Source organism: Rhinichthys klamathensis, unplaced genomic scaffold (assembly GCF_029890125.1).
Source record: "Rhinichthys klamathensis goyatoka isolate OS25496 unplaced genomic scaffold, OSU_Roscu_1.1 h1tg000412l_1, whole genome shotgun sequence".
NCBI lineage: Eukaryota > Metazoa > Chordata > Actinopteri > Cypriniformes > Leuciscidae > Rhinichthys > Rhinichthys klamathensis.
The window spans coordinates 3,225,059-3,240,448 of record NW_026606912.1 but is presented as its reverse complement, the minus strand read 5'-3'; positions in this window follow the sequence as shown (position 1 = coordinate 3,240,448).

The window sequence follows — 15,390 nt, the reverse complement described above, 5'->3', positions numbered from 1 at the left end:
CGAGCAGAGCGTTGAAGTGGACCCATGTAAAATAATATGGGACTGATCTATTTTAATCCACCGCCACTTGCTTCCAGTATAGATCGACTGAGAAATGTCTGAAGTTATGAGCTGCTTACATATTATAGACCATCTCATGAGGCCTCCGGGCATGTCGGGACCACCTATATTGCCTATACGTCAGTATAAACTTCACAGCCGATTCTGCTAAGTTTTTTTAGGTACAATCACTGTTTGATAACAATATCCCACTATCAAATATCCTTTAACCTTTCTGAAGAGTATATCACAGCTTAGAGACATAAAAATGTATCCAGGTCATTTTTATTTTTAAACTGTCACTGAGTTGAGTATAGATGCTAAGGGGCTAATTCTGAAGTTGAAAAATTCTCTCACTTGTGTCATCCATGGTATTACAGCTGCTGCTAATCCTACTGAGAGGCGATATAGAGTATGCTGTCTAGCATCTTGTCAGAATGAGAAGTGAGCCACCAGGAGCATTACAGCGGTGTGTGTGTGTGTGTGGAAAGACATTTGGAGTGCCTCTCTCTGTCATGCAAGTGATGAAGTGTTGAACTCGCAGTCGCGCACACCGTAGTCGCACTGTGAAGTATGTTGTTCAGTGGCTGTCATTGAGGTAAAGGGGCCAGGACACTATTCATGTTTGTACTTTGTAACCAAAAAGCATTTTACTTGAGGCAAAACTGCATTGACAAATTACAGTTTGGATTACCATTTGCTCCAAGGTTGTTGTAATCTCATTCCTCTTGTAATTAACTCATGGCAAACTTTTTGGCTATTAGCTCTAGACTTATTGATTGTGACATTCTGCTAAAAAGACAAAGACTGATTACTCTTTCATAACTGACAATGAAATCAGCTCAAGTTCGAGTCTTATCAGATGAGTGATGTTTCAAATAACTTCTTCAGCATGTCAGAGACTAGATGAATGTATGTTTTAAAATACATAAAACATGCATGTGTGTTGTTTTCAGCAAAAGTTATGTTTTTCTAAATTCGACGTGATTACAACATAATTTTATTCATTTCCGAGGTGAATTTGCAGTCAAGTCATGCATTCGTCTTGGTTCTACATATTGTTGGATGAATAGCTTTCTCTTGCCTAAAGCCTTGTTTGTTGTGTTCATTTGTAATTATGCTCCAACTGTGAGGTAAAATGAATTCACATATTGGACCGTCTAATTCTCTGATTTAGGAAAACACAATACAATCTTGCATGTTGCATGATTCTATTCAAAGACTAAACATATAGTATGTGTTTATATGTATTTGCCCTTTATGTGAAGTTGTGTATTATACCTCAGTTTTTTATTTTTATTTACACTACTGTTCAAAAGGTTGGGGTTGGGTAAGACTTTGAATAGTTTGAAAGAACGTTTACAAGGGCAACTTGTATTGTACCCATTTGAATTGAAATTTATAATTTGTGACACCATCATGGACTACACTTTATCATAGGAAGTGTGTGTGAACCATATCGAGTCATTTGCTCTCAGGTGTGAGTAGGCATGGATTACTGTTGCCAGCAATAACCACATGAATGAAAATGACAAGGCAAAATGTACACTAAGGTGATTCTAAACAAATCTATTGAATTTAGCTCTCATTCTGTTTGTAGAAACAGAAATGTTCAAGGCCATATGTTATTAAAATGGGCATGAAGTTGAATGAAAAATAATACTTAATAAATAGACTATTCTTCAAGCATCCCTCCTCCACTACAGCTCTCCATCTTTAATCACTCATTTTTAGGAACTTTACAAACTCACATGGAATTCATCTCAGGTTTAAGGCCCTTACATCTGTCAACTTTTAATGACAGAATTCATTTTTGTGTGCCACAACACGAATTTAAGACACATATAGCGATACCAAAATATATTACTGGAACACAAATGAATATGTGCAACTCTTGGCATTCTTAAGAATTCAGTGATTGGTTTTCAGTTGAGTGAAGTGAGACCGTTGTGGTGTAAATCCAACACCCAGGGCTAATTGTGGCGCCAGAAGTTGAACAGGGACAAAGGGGTTTGCTTATGTTTGCAGGCCTTACATAATGGCCAATCTTCTCCACGAACAAGTCGTGTTCTTTTTAATGACTTCCAAGTTTTCCGGTGATTGTGGGTTTTGTTTACACCTCATTTTGTTTAGCCGTCAAATCTCTAAATTCCACCTTGTTTGGAGGAGTGACGGAGGACAGAGAGATTATGGCGGAGGGTTTTTGTAGGTTGGGCCGCAGCGTTCTGGCGTAGAGTAGGTGCAGAGCTGCTTGTGCCACTCCAATCATACAGAAGCACCTGGTGGTTATTTGGCTGTAGCTCTTTGTCTGTCTGCCCCTTCTTTGTTGGCGTTTGTGCGACAAGAATGTAAAAACTAACAAAGTTGTCAAGGCTTGCGACAAAGTGATATTGAGGGCTGACGTTCACAGAAACTTGGAAAGTGAATAATGGCAAGCGCATACATAACTAATACTCTGTGATTTGATAGATCACAGCAATAAGAATGATGTTAAGTTTTAACTTTTACACCCTCTTTGTTAATGATAATAATTAGATGTGACTATTTCAGAGTCTGAGTTTGGAAAGCACCTTAAATACTGACACAAATCACAGCTGACAGTCAGAATGTTTCCAGCCAAATAGAGCGTGATGATCATAGATCTACATCAAGAGCAGGCTTTTGTATTCTCATGAATATCCGTTTTTATGTCTGAATGATTCAGCAAGTCCCGTTAAGTGAAAACTATCAGATTTGAATAATGTCATTTTGATAACATGGCAATGCATTTCTTAGAAGGGTGTCTTCCACGTTTAATAGCTTATATGGGGTGGGTGGGCATTGACAGTCTTTTAAATATCTGCTATATTTCCACAGCGTGCACATCTAAATGACACCCTGTGCACCACCGTTCAATGTTATATATTTATTTATTTTGGATGGCTTCCAAACATATTTGTTGCCATGTTGCAAGCAAGGCATATACCATTAAATTTGAACATCAAGGGTCAGATATACTAACAGCTTGCGCCAGCCCAAACCCTCTTTTGGCGTTAAAAAAATACTGTTGGGATTTACTAAAGACACGCAGTGCAAAATTAGCGCTGAAAAGGCGTGGACTGAGTTGTTTTTGCGGCTAACCTTATTGTATTGAATTGTGCTCTTTGAAATTATTTTACTTTGGAAACCATGTATCTGAATTTATTTGTTTCGAATTTACCTCTGAAATTTAAATAGGCCAATGAAAATTCTTGATTTCCATTTTAATAACCTGAATTTCGATGAATATTTTTCAATGCTCACAAATTCAGATACAAAAAAAATCAACTTACCGAATTTCAGATAAAATAGATTCAGGTTGATCAAATTCGACTGCTCAAATTCAGATCGAAAAATTCAAGTTAAATATTCACATGGTAACATCCGGGCTACCCAGGATAGGCCACGCCCACACCGGGGGGAAAACAATCCAACCGTCTCCATTGATTTGCATTGCGAGAGGCTGCCTCCTTGTCATTTATGACTTATAACAAAAAACAAAACAATGTCTAAAAGCTGTTGTGAGACAAGGTGTACAGCAAACGAGCTAAATAACCCAAAAATATTTTTTTATAAGCTGTCGACGGACTCGACCCCAAAAAACGGTTTGTTTCAGGACATAAAAGTGGATCAATTGATAAAGAGCGCAACTATTTCTCGAACTACTCTGAGAACTACGCCCACTGGAACACGACATAATATTGTAAAAAAAAACATTCATAATTTTAACCATGTCGATTGCTTATTTCACCACTATGTAACCTGAGAAGAGGAGATATATTCAATTTACCCATCCTGCTGATGCTTCTTATTGCTTTTTATCTACTTTTGTCTCCTTAAAGGCTGCTTTACTGTTCGGAAGCTTATACAAATTTATTTCTGTTTTTTTTTTAGCTTCTTTGCTGTACACCTTGTCACACAGCATCTTTTATCCATTTTTTTGTCTTTTGTTATAAGTCACAAGGAGGCAGCCTCTAGCAATGCAAATTGCAAAGTCAATGGAGACGGGTTGGATTGCGGTGTGGGCGTGGCCTATCCTGGTTAGCCCGGATGTTACCATGTGAATATTTAACTTGAATTTTTCGATCTGAATTTGAGCAGTCGGCTTTGAGATCTGAATTTGAGCAATCCAAATTTGATCAACCTGAATCTATTTTATCTGAAATTCTGTAAGTGTATTTGTAAGTTTTTTTGTGAGCATTGAAAAATATTCATCGAAATTCAGGTTTTTAAAATGGAAAAAAAGAATTTTCATAGGCCTATTTAAATTTCAGAGGTAAATTCGAAACAAATAAATTCAGATACATGGTTTCCAAAGTAAAATAATTTCAAAGGGGAGAATTCAGAGCAAATAAATTCAGATAAATGTTTTTCAAAATAAAATATTTCAAAACTAAGTATTCAGTGGCTGTTAAATTTTAAATAATTATGTCTCTTATTTGCTTCCATAGAAAGAAAATCGTAATAGGTTTTCTAGGGCTAATGAACGTAAATAATTATGTAATACTTATTATTTTGGACAATTATTCACAACCATACATTTTACAGACAAAGTGTTTAAAGATTAACAAAAATATTTGACAAAAATTGCAAAAATATAGGATAGTTAGGATGTAATAATATGGAATACATCACATCTGTCACGCACATGCTTGGACACAATGACCAGAACTGAGGTAAAACTCAAACTAGCATATATGGCAGGAACCCAATTCATAAACAGGTAAGTGATATTGGAGATTATTAGCAGTTGAGATAGTATTGTTGACTTCGAGTCTTTGTCTTACAGAATCAATGGAACACACACAAGGGAACAACACTGAGACGAGGGATAACTGAACGACCTTAAATTTGGATCTGAATATTTTGCATGAATGTGAAGGGAAATCAATGACTTCCAGTCTGTCATTTGTCGGAGAAAGTGAAAAAGCAGCTTTAGCGTAGAAGTCACCACTAATTATAGATTCTAGTTTTATCAGAAGGCTTGAGGAACTGTTTCAAAAATCGATTTTGCTTTTTATTTAATTGAATGTCAGTCATAAACTTAAATTGAATTGTGTGGATTTTGACTGAATTATGACATGATGTGAAGGCCAAATATTGTAACCCATACGAGGAATTCGTCCTCTGCATTTAACCCATCCTAATTAGTGCACACACATTAGGAGCAGTGAGTAGTGGACACACACACACTCCAAACTGTGGACACACACTCCGGGAGCAGTGGGCAGCCATTTGCTGCAGCGCCCGGGAAGCGATTGAAGGTTAGGTGCCTTGCTCAAGGGCACCTCAGTCATTTCCTGCTGGTATTGAGAATTGAACCCACAACCTTTAGGTTACCAGTCTGACTCTCTAACCATTAGGCAAATATATGTAGCTAGGCCATACAGATAGATACTATGTTGTGTACATTGTAATGTAAACACACAAAAGTCCTGCTTGCTGAAGGGGGAAACTGGTTTGTAAATGACCCATTTTATAGAACTGTCCACATAAACTGGCAAGTACTCCCATTCACCTTTTGTTCTCTTTCCACCCAGTGAATTTATGGACACTGGGCTGTTTTTGGTAAATGGCCCGATGTCGTGGAGTAATTTTACTCAGCCCTGAGCGTAGTAGTTTGGACTTTAATTTATCTGAGCAGGCTACACTGAGAGCAACTCATTGCAGTTCCAGTGGTTGATCATGCAACCAGCAGCAAAAAGCCATGACCATTTGTCTTCCCCAGCGTGTAGGAGTGAAGACCAGAGCAGGTGCTCGGCTGCCTTTTCCGGCTGTTGCAGGCCTGAGTGCAAGTCGACGGGAGGGAAAACATGATTACTCAAATAAAGATCCGCTGATAGGGTGGAAAACAAGTCTACTCAAACATCTGCAGCCGGTGCTTAAACCCACAGATTGTCTCAGTACAAATAAGAAAAACCCTCTTTCTGCCTGTTATGATGAAGATTTCATTACAAGGTTTCCAGATCAGTGCTGTGGTCAATTTTACAAGATGAGAAGCAAAACTGAGGAGATGTATTCTGCTCATTACAGGGAAACAATTAATCAATATGCAGGCTGAATACGTTAATAATTGAATTTAAGTTACATTTGTGTAATGGAGGAATTGCTGTAAAATTAGCATTAAATCTGTGCTAGTTATTGAATATTAGCTGCCAACTTTATTGCATATGCTGAAAGAAACACAACACTAAAGAATGGCACAACAACAGTGCCATTAAAGGGATCATTCCAAAAATATCAATATTACATCATGATATCATCATCTACTCACCTTCATGTAATTTTAAACCTATGACTGAGTCTCATTGTATTTTAACAGAAAAAATGTATATACAGGTTTGGAACTTGGGCAATCTATCCCTTAGATATAAAGCCTTTGTGCAATTAAGCTGCATGAGAGTTTCTCTTACACCTGCATTGCATCCAAAAGCATAAAAGCAACTAAACTTGTGATTTAGAGACACCTAAAATGTACCAAACCTGACTTGAGTTACCAGTTCTTGCTGTATGTGATCTGTACTGATGTGACATTCTCCTGCAATCATTAAATCTGGTTGATAGACTCTCTTTTCCATTTATTTGATCTTATAGAGATGTGACTCAGATGTCTGACACACCAAGATTTCCTTTCCTTGCAACACTTAATGCTACTACAAATGAAACCCATTTTCCAATGGAGTCTAAAAGAATTGCTGTTATAATGTGAATTCATAAACACTTTGACATAAACACTGAAGATGTTTACCCATAACACTTTTGTACATAAAGCATCATAATACCTCTTTTTGAGAGGGTGAATGGACTTTACAAAGTTTTCTAAATACATTAATACTAAATACATACATTTTTAAAAGAAAATATTGTTGTTTTTCATAGCTTTGTTATAATATGCTTGATGCTATAATAATTTATGTATTGTATAAAATATATACACTGTGGGTTGTTGGTGCATAACATGTTCATTGACTTTTCTTTTCAAGATATTTAGATTAAAATCAATTCTTCTAAAGCGAAGTGTTTATCTGTTCTGTGACTGGTCATCTCTTTTCATTTTTCTAAATTTTTAAACACATGATTAGTTCATTTTAAATAGTCGGTTGTGATTATTTATTTATTTATGTATTTATTAAATACAAATATTCCATGGTGTCTCTCTAATTAATTTAAGCTCATAAAAGCTGCATGCATAACAATTATAAAATTAGCAAAACGCTGTTTAAAATATCTTAGAGTATAACACGTCACATAGCAGGGCATATCAACTTCATTTCATATCAACTACCCATATTTAACATATTAATACCTATATGTTATAATTGTTATTGATTACATACTGAATCTAGACAAATTCATATTTGTTTTTATCATATTTTGTTTTTATATTTTTTAAATAAAGTGAAAACGGTATTGCCCTCATACAGTTTTAATTCTCATGTAGCTTCCACGTGTAATATGTAAATATTGAATCTTTCAGTTAAGTCCGTATGTATTGTTTGTGCTTTTTGTGTTAACTTATTCTAACATAATACTAGTGTACATTGCTGCTGTAACTAAATCATGTTCACTTTTGTTTGGCAGCCTTCAAAGATGTGCTGTTTACTGCAGCCTGTCACTCCATCTGCGGTCTATAGAAGTGTGAATAGACATTCAGAGGTGAGGACAGAGACAGACATTGGTTAATGCTCATTCTGACGTGAAAGATCCGCATTTGTTTCCTCGGGAACTTGAGCCCTTTGTATTTCCTTGTATCACAGCTCTTTTTCTTTCTCCCCACTGGAAGAATGCTCATGTTATTTTCTCAACTTTGCAAGTCACAAGGTCCCCCTCCCTTCATCAGCCTCAGATGTGTGAAAGCTTTTCTCCATTCTGAGCTCAAAAGGGCACAATTAGCTTCTCTTGAAGGTGGTGTGATGTGAGTCCAGGAAAATGCCATCGTCTAATCAGTAGAAGGTGCAATAAGCAGCTTGCTGTGGATCATATTCCCAAATTACACACTTTTTTGCTGGTGTTATGTCTATTATCAGCTTGAAATTGGAATGTGGGCACTCAAGAGTGTGTATATACTGTAATATTTAGGCTGTTTCTGAGCTCATTGACAATCGTTTTAGTAAAAGAAAAGAAAAAACTTTAGGTTGATGAGGACTTCTTGTTAGCCACTGCAGTGTTCTGTGAGAATAAGGGATTTTTTTTTTTTCATTTACATCCATTCAAAAGTTGCCAAAAAAATTTGAAAGCAACATATCAGAACTCAACAGTAACTGATTTTGCCGAGTTAGATGCGTTCCTGGGTCAACATATTTTGTTGATCCAGGAATAGCATTCCTGTCTGAAAATGTTGTCCTAACCATATCCTACCCCTAAACCTAACCCTACATATAAGTTATCTCTAAAATCAGAGGGAAACGATACACTGTAAAAAAAAAAAAATCGTAAAATAACGGTAAAAAGTTTGGCAGCAAAGTTGCCAACCACTTACCGTCAAATTACAGTAAAAAACGTCTCGGTTACGGATGTAACCCTCGTTCCCTGAGTAGGGAACGGAGACGTTACGTCGGATGGCGGAGAATGGGGGTTTCGCCAGAAAGCCTATCATCTTCGAGTATTAAAAAACGAGCCTATGGCAATGAAATGCCATGGGTCTGCGGAATTTGCATAATGTATCTCCGCCCCACCGCGTGGGTATGTAAGGAGAGACACCTGCAACAGCAGATCATGTCTTCGCTGAGGAGCCGAGACTGAACTCAGGCGTCTACCCAGTGGTACAGCGGAAGTGGCAGGGAGACGTAACGTCTCCGTTCCCTACTCAGGGAACGAGGGTTACATCCGTAACCGACACGTTCCCTTTCGTAGTCACTCCGAGTTACGTCGGATGACGGAGAATGGGGGTCCCCGTGTAATCACGCCACCTTCACAGCTGTCTTCCAGTGCCCTGCGAAGTCTGACCTCCCTGTCGTGATATAGGCACGGACGAAGGAGTCCTACTTAACACAGGAATAACAAGGTACACTGGGAAGCATATCTCAGGGGAGATATGCCACAGCATGCCTACCCATAGGGAGGACTTAAGAATACACATATGGCCGAGGGGGCTTTATATGGAGGAACACTGGAGTGACCAGCCCGTGGGGTGGCAACTTTCAACTCCAGGAGTGGCAAGGTGGCTTGCCGAGGGAAAGACACATGCTCAAAGAGGCTTACAGTGGAAATACACATGTGGGGGTTACTCAGAGGAGGAACCATGCACACGGAGGCACCTAGCCGACGCACAGGCAATAGACACTGGCGCCAGCGTCAACAGTGCTGGAGGAACTCAGGGCTTCAGAGGAAGGCTACCTGAGGAAATATCGCACGTATCCAGTCCGTGGATTGGAATGGCGAGCAAGCGAGACACCTAACGGCTCCCATGTTAGCTTGAAAAAGACAGTACATGGGCGGAGACTGGCTCCACTCGGAGATTGTAAAATCTGGCGAATGTGTTGGGTGTCGCCCAGCCTGCAGCTCTGCAGATGTCTGTTATGCTGGTATGCCAAAGCAATGGCGTCCACTATCCAGTGGGATAACCTTTGCTTGGAGAGAGCCTTTCCCTTCAGCTTCCCACCATAACAGACAAAGAGCTGGTCTGAGGTCCTGAAACACTGCGTCCTGTCTACGTAAGCACGGAGGGCGCGTACTGGACAGAGCAGTGCCAAGGCTGGGTCTGCCTCCTCCAGGGGCAGCGCTTGCAGGTTCACCACCTGGTCCCGGAAGGGAGTGGTGGGAACCTTGGGCACATATCCAGGCCGGGGTCTCAGGATCACGTGAGAGCAGGCCGGCCCGAATTCCAGGCACGCTTCGTCAACGGAGAATGCGTGCAGATCCCCCAACCTCTTGATGGAGGCCAGTGCAACCAGGAGCGCTGTCTTCATTGACAGGAACTTAATCTCCACTGATTGCAGAGGCTCAAAGGGAGCCCTCTGCAGGGCATATAAGACCACTGAGAGGTCCCAAGAGGGTACGAGAGGAGGGCGAGGAGGATTCAGTCTCCTCGCTCCTCTCAGGAACCTGATGATCAGGTCGTGCTTTCCCAGAGACTTACCTTCAACTGCATCGTGATAAGCGGCGATAGCGGCCACATACACCTTCAGGGTGGAGGGAGACAGCCTTCACTCCAGCCCGTCTTGCAGAAAGGAAAGCACGACACCAATCGAGCATCTCCTGGGGTCTTCTCGCCGAGAAGAGCACCAGTTGACGAAGAGGTTCCACTTCAATGCGTAGACGTGTCTCGTGGACAACGCTCTAGCAGAAGTGATGGTAGCCGCCACCACAGGTGGCAGGGTACTCAAACCTGCCTTGTCCCGTCCAGGAGCCACACGTGGAGTCTCCAAAGATCGGGACGAGGGTGCCATAGGGTGCCCCGTCTCTGAGAAAGGAGGTCCTTCCTCAGAGGAATTGGCCAAGGAGGTGCTGTCGCGAGGAGTATCAGTTCGGAGAACCAGGTCTTGGTGGGCCAGTATGGGGCGACCAATATGACCTGCTCCTCGTCCTCCTTGATCTTGCACAGAGTCCGTGCGAGAAGGCTCACTGGGGGAAACGCATATTTGCGTAGGCCCTGCGGCCAGCTGTGCGCCAGTGCATCCGTGCCGAGCGTGCCCTCGGTCAGGGAGTAATACAGGGCGCAATGGGATGAGTCGTGGGAGGCAAACAGATATATCTGTGCATCCCCGAACTGGTCCCATATCAGCTGGACCGACTGGGGATGGAGTCGCCATTCGCCAGAGGTTGGCCGGAGCCGTGACAGCTCGTCGGCTGCAAGGTTCCGCTCTCCTGGAATGTAAATAGCACGAAGGGACCTCAGGTGCTTCTGACTCCATAAGAGGAGGTGGCGTGCGAGTTGCGACATACGGCGACAGCGTAGACCACCCTGATGGTTGATGTACGCTACTGTCGCGGTATTGTCCGGACGGACAAGTACGTGTTGACCCTGGAGCAGCGCGTGGAAGCGGTGCAGGGCAAGGCGTACTGCCAGCAACTCGAGGCAATTGACATGCATGAGGCGCTGGGGTCCTGTCCAGGAGCCCGCGGCTGCATGTCCATTGCACATGGCGCCCCAGCCCGTGGCAGAGGCATCTGTGGAGACAACAACATGCCTGGAAACTCGTTCTAGGGGAACTCCGGCCCGTAGAAAGCTGAGGTTCCGCCACGGGGTGAAGGACTGACGGCAGGTCGGAGTTATTGGAACTCTGAGCGTACCGCGATGCCATGCCCACCTCGGGACCCGATCGCGAAGCCACAGCTGAAGCGGTCTCATATGTGGCGTTGCCGCGGCTGCGGATGCCATATGCCCCAGGAGCCTCTGAAAAAGTTTCAGTGGGACCGCACTCTTGCCCTCGAACTGTCGAAGACAAGTCAGCAGTGAGTGTGCGCGCTCGCTCGTAAGCTGCGCGGACATGGCGACCGAGTCTATCTCCATACCGAGAAAAGAGATCCTCTGCACGGGGCAAAGTTTGCTCTTCTCCCAGTTGAACCGAAGGCCCAGACGGGCTAGGTGCCGGAGCACTAGGTCTCTGTGTTCACAACCTGGACTCGAGAGTGAGCTAATATTAGCCAGTCGTCGAGGTAATTCAGGATGTGAACCCCGTGTTCGCGCAGGGGAACAAGGGCTGCCTCGACGACCTTCGTAAAGACGCGAGGAGACAGAGCCAACCCGAATGGGAGAACTGCGTACTGGTATGCCTGCCCCTCGAAAGCAAACCGAAGAAACGGTCTGTGTCGAGGTAAAATGGAGACATGAAAGTAGGCGTCCTTCAGGTCTATCGCTGCAAACCAATCCTATGGCCGCACGCATTCGAAAATGCGTTTGGTCGTGAGCATCCTGAACGGCAGCCTGTGAAGGGAGCGGCTCAAGACGCGCAGATCCAGGATTGGCCGTAACCCACCGGTCTTCTTGGGGACAATGAAGGACGGGCTGTAAAACCCTGACCTCATTTCGGCTGGAGGGACAGTCTCGATTGCACCCTGCAACCTCCGCTCTCATGATCGGGGCATTGCCACCGACCAAATTAAACGGACTCCCCTGAAGCGGGGAGGAGGCCGTGCGAATTGGATCGCATAGCCGAGCCTGATAGTTCGGGCGACCCAGCGGGACAGGTAGGGAAGCTCTAACCAAGCTCCCAAGAACTGAACCAGCGGAAACATCCGAACGACAGATGTCCCCCCGGAGGGGCAGCGAAGCGGAGTGACCGGCCCAGGCGTGGGTGGCATAGCGGCCCGGTGCGGGGGCACGGTCATGCTCCGCGTCCTGACAGAGGAGACCAGGGAAGGACCAGCGTTCCACGGGGGTCTGCTCTGCCAGGGGTCTGGCGACAGAGGGGGACGAGAGTGGTGTGGTCCGGAGACGGCACACACTGTCATCCGCGCCCTCAGAGACAGAGGGGGACGAGAGCGGCAAGGCCCGGGAGCGTCGCGCACTGTCGTCCGGTCCTCTGAGGGCTCAGAGATGGGATGCAGCTCTTTGGTTTAGAAAAGATTCTCCCCCAGCCCTCCACCGGGGGAAGGAGTGGCCCTGCAACCACTCCCTGAAGTACTGCAACCCACATCTGAGCTGCCCGTAACGGGAGCGCCACAAGCCTGGCCTTGGCAGGGCTGCGGGACCGGTACGGGCAGGGGCGCCTTCCTGCGACCACCTCCACGGCGCGGCCCGGTGCTGCTGGGGGCCGGGCGGGAGGGGGCGGAAGTCGCAGGAGGGCGCATTCGGCAGCAAGCGGACTGAGGCGTCTGAGCCGGCAGCTGGAGGCAGCAAAGCCGCGGGGTCAGACAAAATAGCCACAGTCCACTTCTGGGCGGCCGAGAACTGTTGGGCAGAGTCCTCGACCGCGCCGCCGAAGAGGCCAGCCTGGGATATGGGGGAGTTGAGGAAACGAAATCACTCAGCCTCGCGCACATCAACCAGGTTAGCCAGAGGTGTCTGACCACCTATGTGGACATCACCTGACTCAGGGAGCGTGCGGTCACCTACGTCGCTCGGAGAGCAAGGTCGGTGACGGCAGGCAGCTCAAGGATGAGCCCTGAATCAGCCCTACCCTCGTGCATGTCATTGAACACCCAGGAGGATGGCAATAACACGCAGTGAGGTGGCAGCCTGCCCCGCAGCTCTATAGGTCCCCGCCACCGGAGTAGACAAGAACCTACAGGCATTGGAGGGGTGCTTAAGAGTCGCCACGCCAGGTGGAGGCGCTGTGGGGACACATAAGTGTTGCCACAGAACACTCCACAGGGGGAACCCCAGTGCACCCTAGGCCGCGGCCTCTACAAGGGCAGAGAAGGCGGAAGAGGCCACTGAGCAGTCGCGAAAAGTCAAGGAGACTTCCACGATCTCATGATCTCTTCATGCACGTCCGGGTAGAATGGATTTTGGTTCGCCACCCCCAAAACCCATCAACAGCCTTAAGTGCTCGGGACATGCCAGAAGGTTCCACACAAGCCCGATACTCGCGGCAGCCCGGGAAGCATAGCTGTGCACTCTGGATCAAACTCGTTATGCTAGCACATCCGAGGACGGCAGCACAGACGAGCCATCATCTCTAGAGGACTCCAGCTCATCTTGTGATGCGGTGATACATGATTTCATCAGCCGGGGGACCGAATGAGACCGCGGGCCCGCGGGCGGGCCGGCGAACTCACCTGGGACCACGCAGGTTGCAATGTGAAAGACGGGTTGTGGACCGAGGAATTTTTCGTCGGTTTAGTTCCAAACCTGCCGTCTTAGGTCACCCTGGCCACCAGCCGAAGTATTATCTCACGTGGAGAAAAATAGATCGGGGTGTGGATGAGGGGACTCTCACTCATTGAGCTCATCGAGTCTCGACCGTTACATTGCGATGGTCACGTTCCCAGTGAGAGAACGTGACACACCCAAGAGCGCTGTCTGAGCGCGATCAAAGCCCAAACACTCAAAACAGCGCTCGCGCCCATCAGCTGAATCTATCAGAATACCACACTCAGAAAAACACGGGCAGATCGTCTTTAGAAAGACGCGTCTTTAAAAAGACGTGCCGCGTGCAGCTCTTTAGTGAGAGGTAAAACTCCGCGGATGTTGAAGCGACCAGGGAGAACACACAGACTGGCAGACCACTGCTCAGCTCGCAGGCAATGTGAAACTCGCTGGATACCGCCGTCACACCAACACCGGAGAGTTCGCTCGTCTCGAAGAGATGTAGTCACTGAGAAAACTCAGGATTTGGCTTGTGGAGTGAAGAGATGCTCTTGGCTCCGAAGCGAAAACATGATCTGCTGTTGCAGGTGTCTCTCCTTAAATACCCACGCGGTGGGGCGGAGATACATTATGCGAATTCCGCAGACCCATGGCATTTCATTGCCATAGGCTCGTTTTTTAATACTCGAAGATGATAGGCTTTCTGGCGAAACCCCCATTCTCCGTCATCCGACGTAACTCGGAGTGACTACGAAAGGGAACATTAAATTATTGTTTGTTTGTTTTTTGAAAAATTTTAACTTTTTTTGAAAACGGATATTTACCGTAAACATTTTCTGTATTTTTACAGTCAAACTGCTGTAGAAAAAAATTCTCATAAAAAGAAATTCATTTTCTTTTAATATATAGATTTTCTGTGTAAAATAACAATGCAATTATGTATAAAAATTCAATAAGTAGGCCTACATAAATTCTAATACAAATGTTTGTAAATTTAGTTTTAATTTTTATTTGTACAGATCCAATTTCACAACTTTGACCAATCTCTAATTAAGTACTTAATAATAGCAAATTTACAGTCAATTTCTGTTAAATTAACTAAATGTATGAGTACAGAATACCTGCACATTTACAGTATTAGTAGCTAATTGAACAAACACTGAACATCAAGATAAGTGATTGATAGAAAATACAAGCTTAGTATATAATTTAGAACATGTAAAAATATCCACATTAAAAGGCAATTGCTGTATACCTTTATCCTCTAATATAACTTATTATTTAAAACATTTACAATTACATTTTATCTAAAGTGACTTACCAATTAAGATAACAATAGAAGCAACAAGTGCAGTGACAAGTCCCAGTTAGTCTAGCACAGTACACATAGCAAGTTTTTTTTTTTTTAAAGGTCCCCTGACATGGGGTTATTATGACAAAAATAGTCATAATTTAGAAATAAAAGGCAATTTTCCTAGCCTGATTTTAGCCTCTGATTTAAACGTTCTGTTTGAAGGGGCGTGTCTGCTGTGGGATTCAGTGTAGCCAGCCACTGCTGTGATTGGCTGACATGCTTGCATATGAAATAGCGATTACATGCGAAACTTTCTCGAATACTTTTACTACAGCTATTATACGTT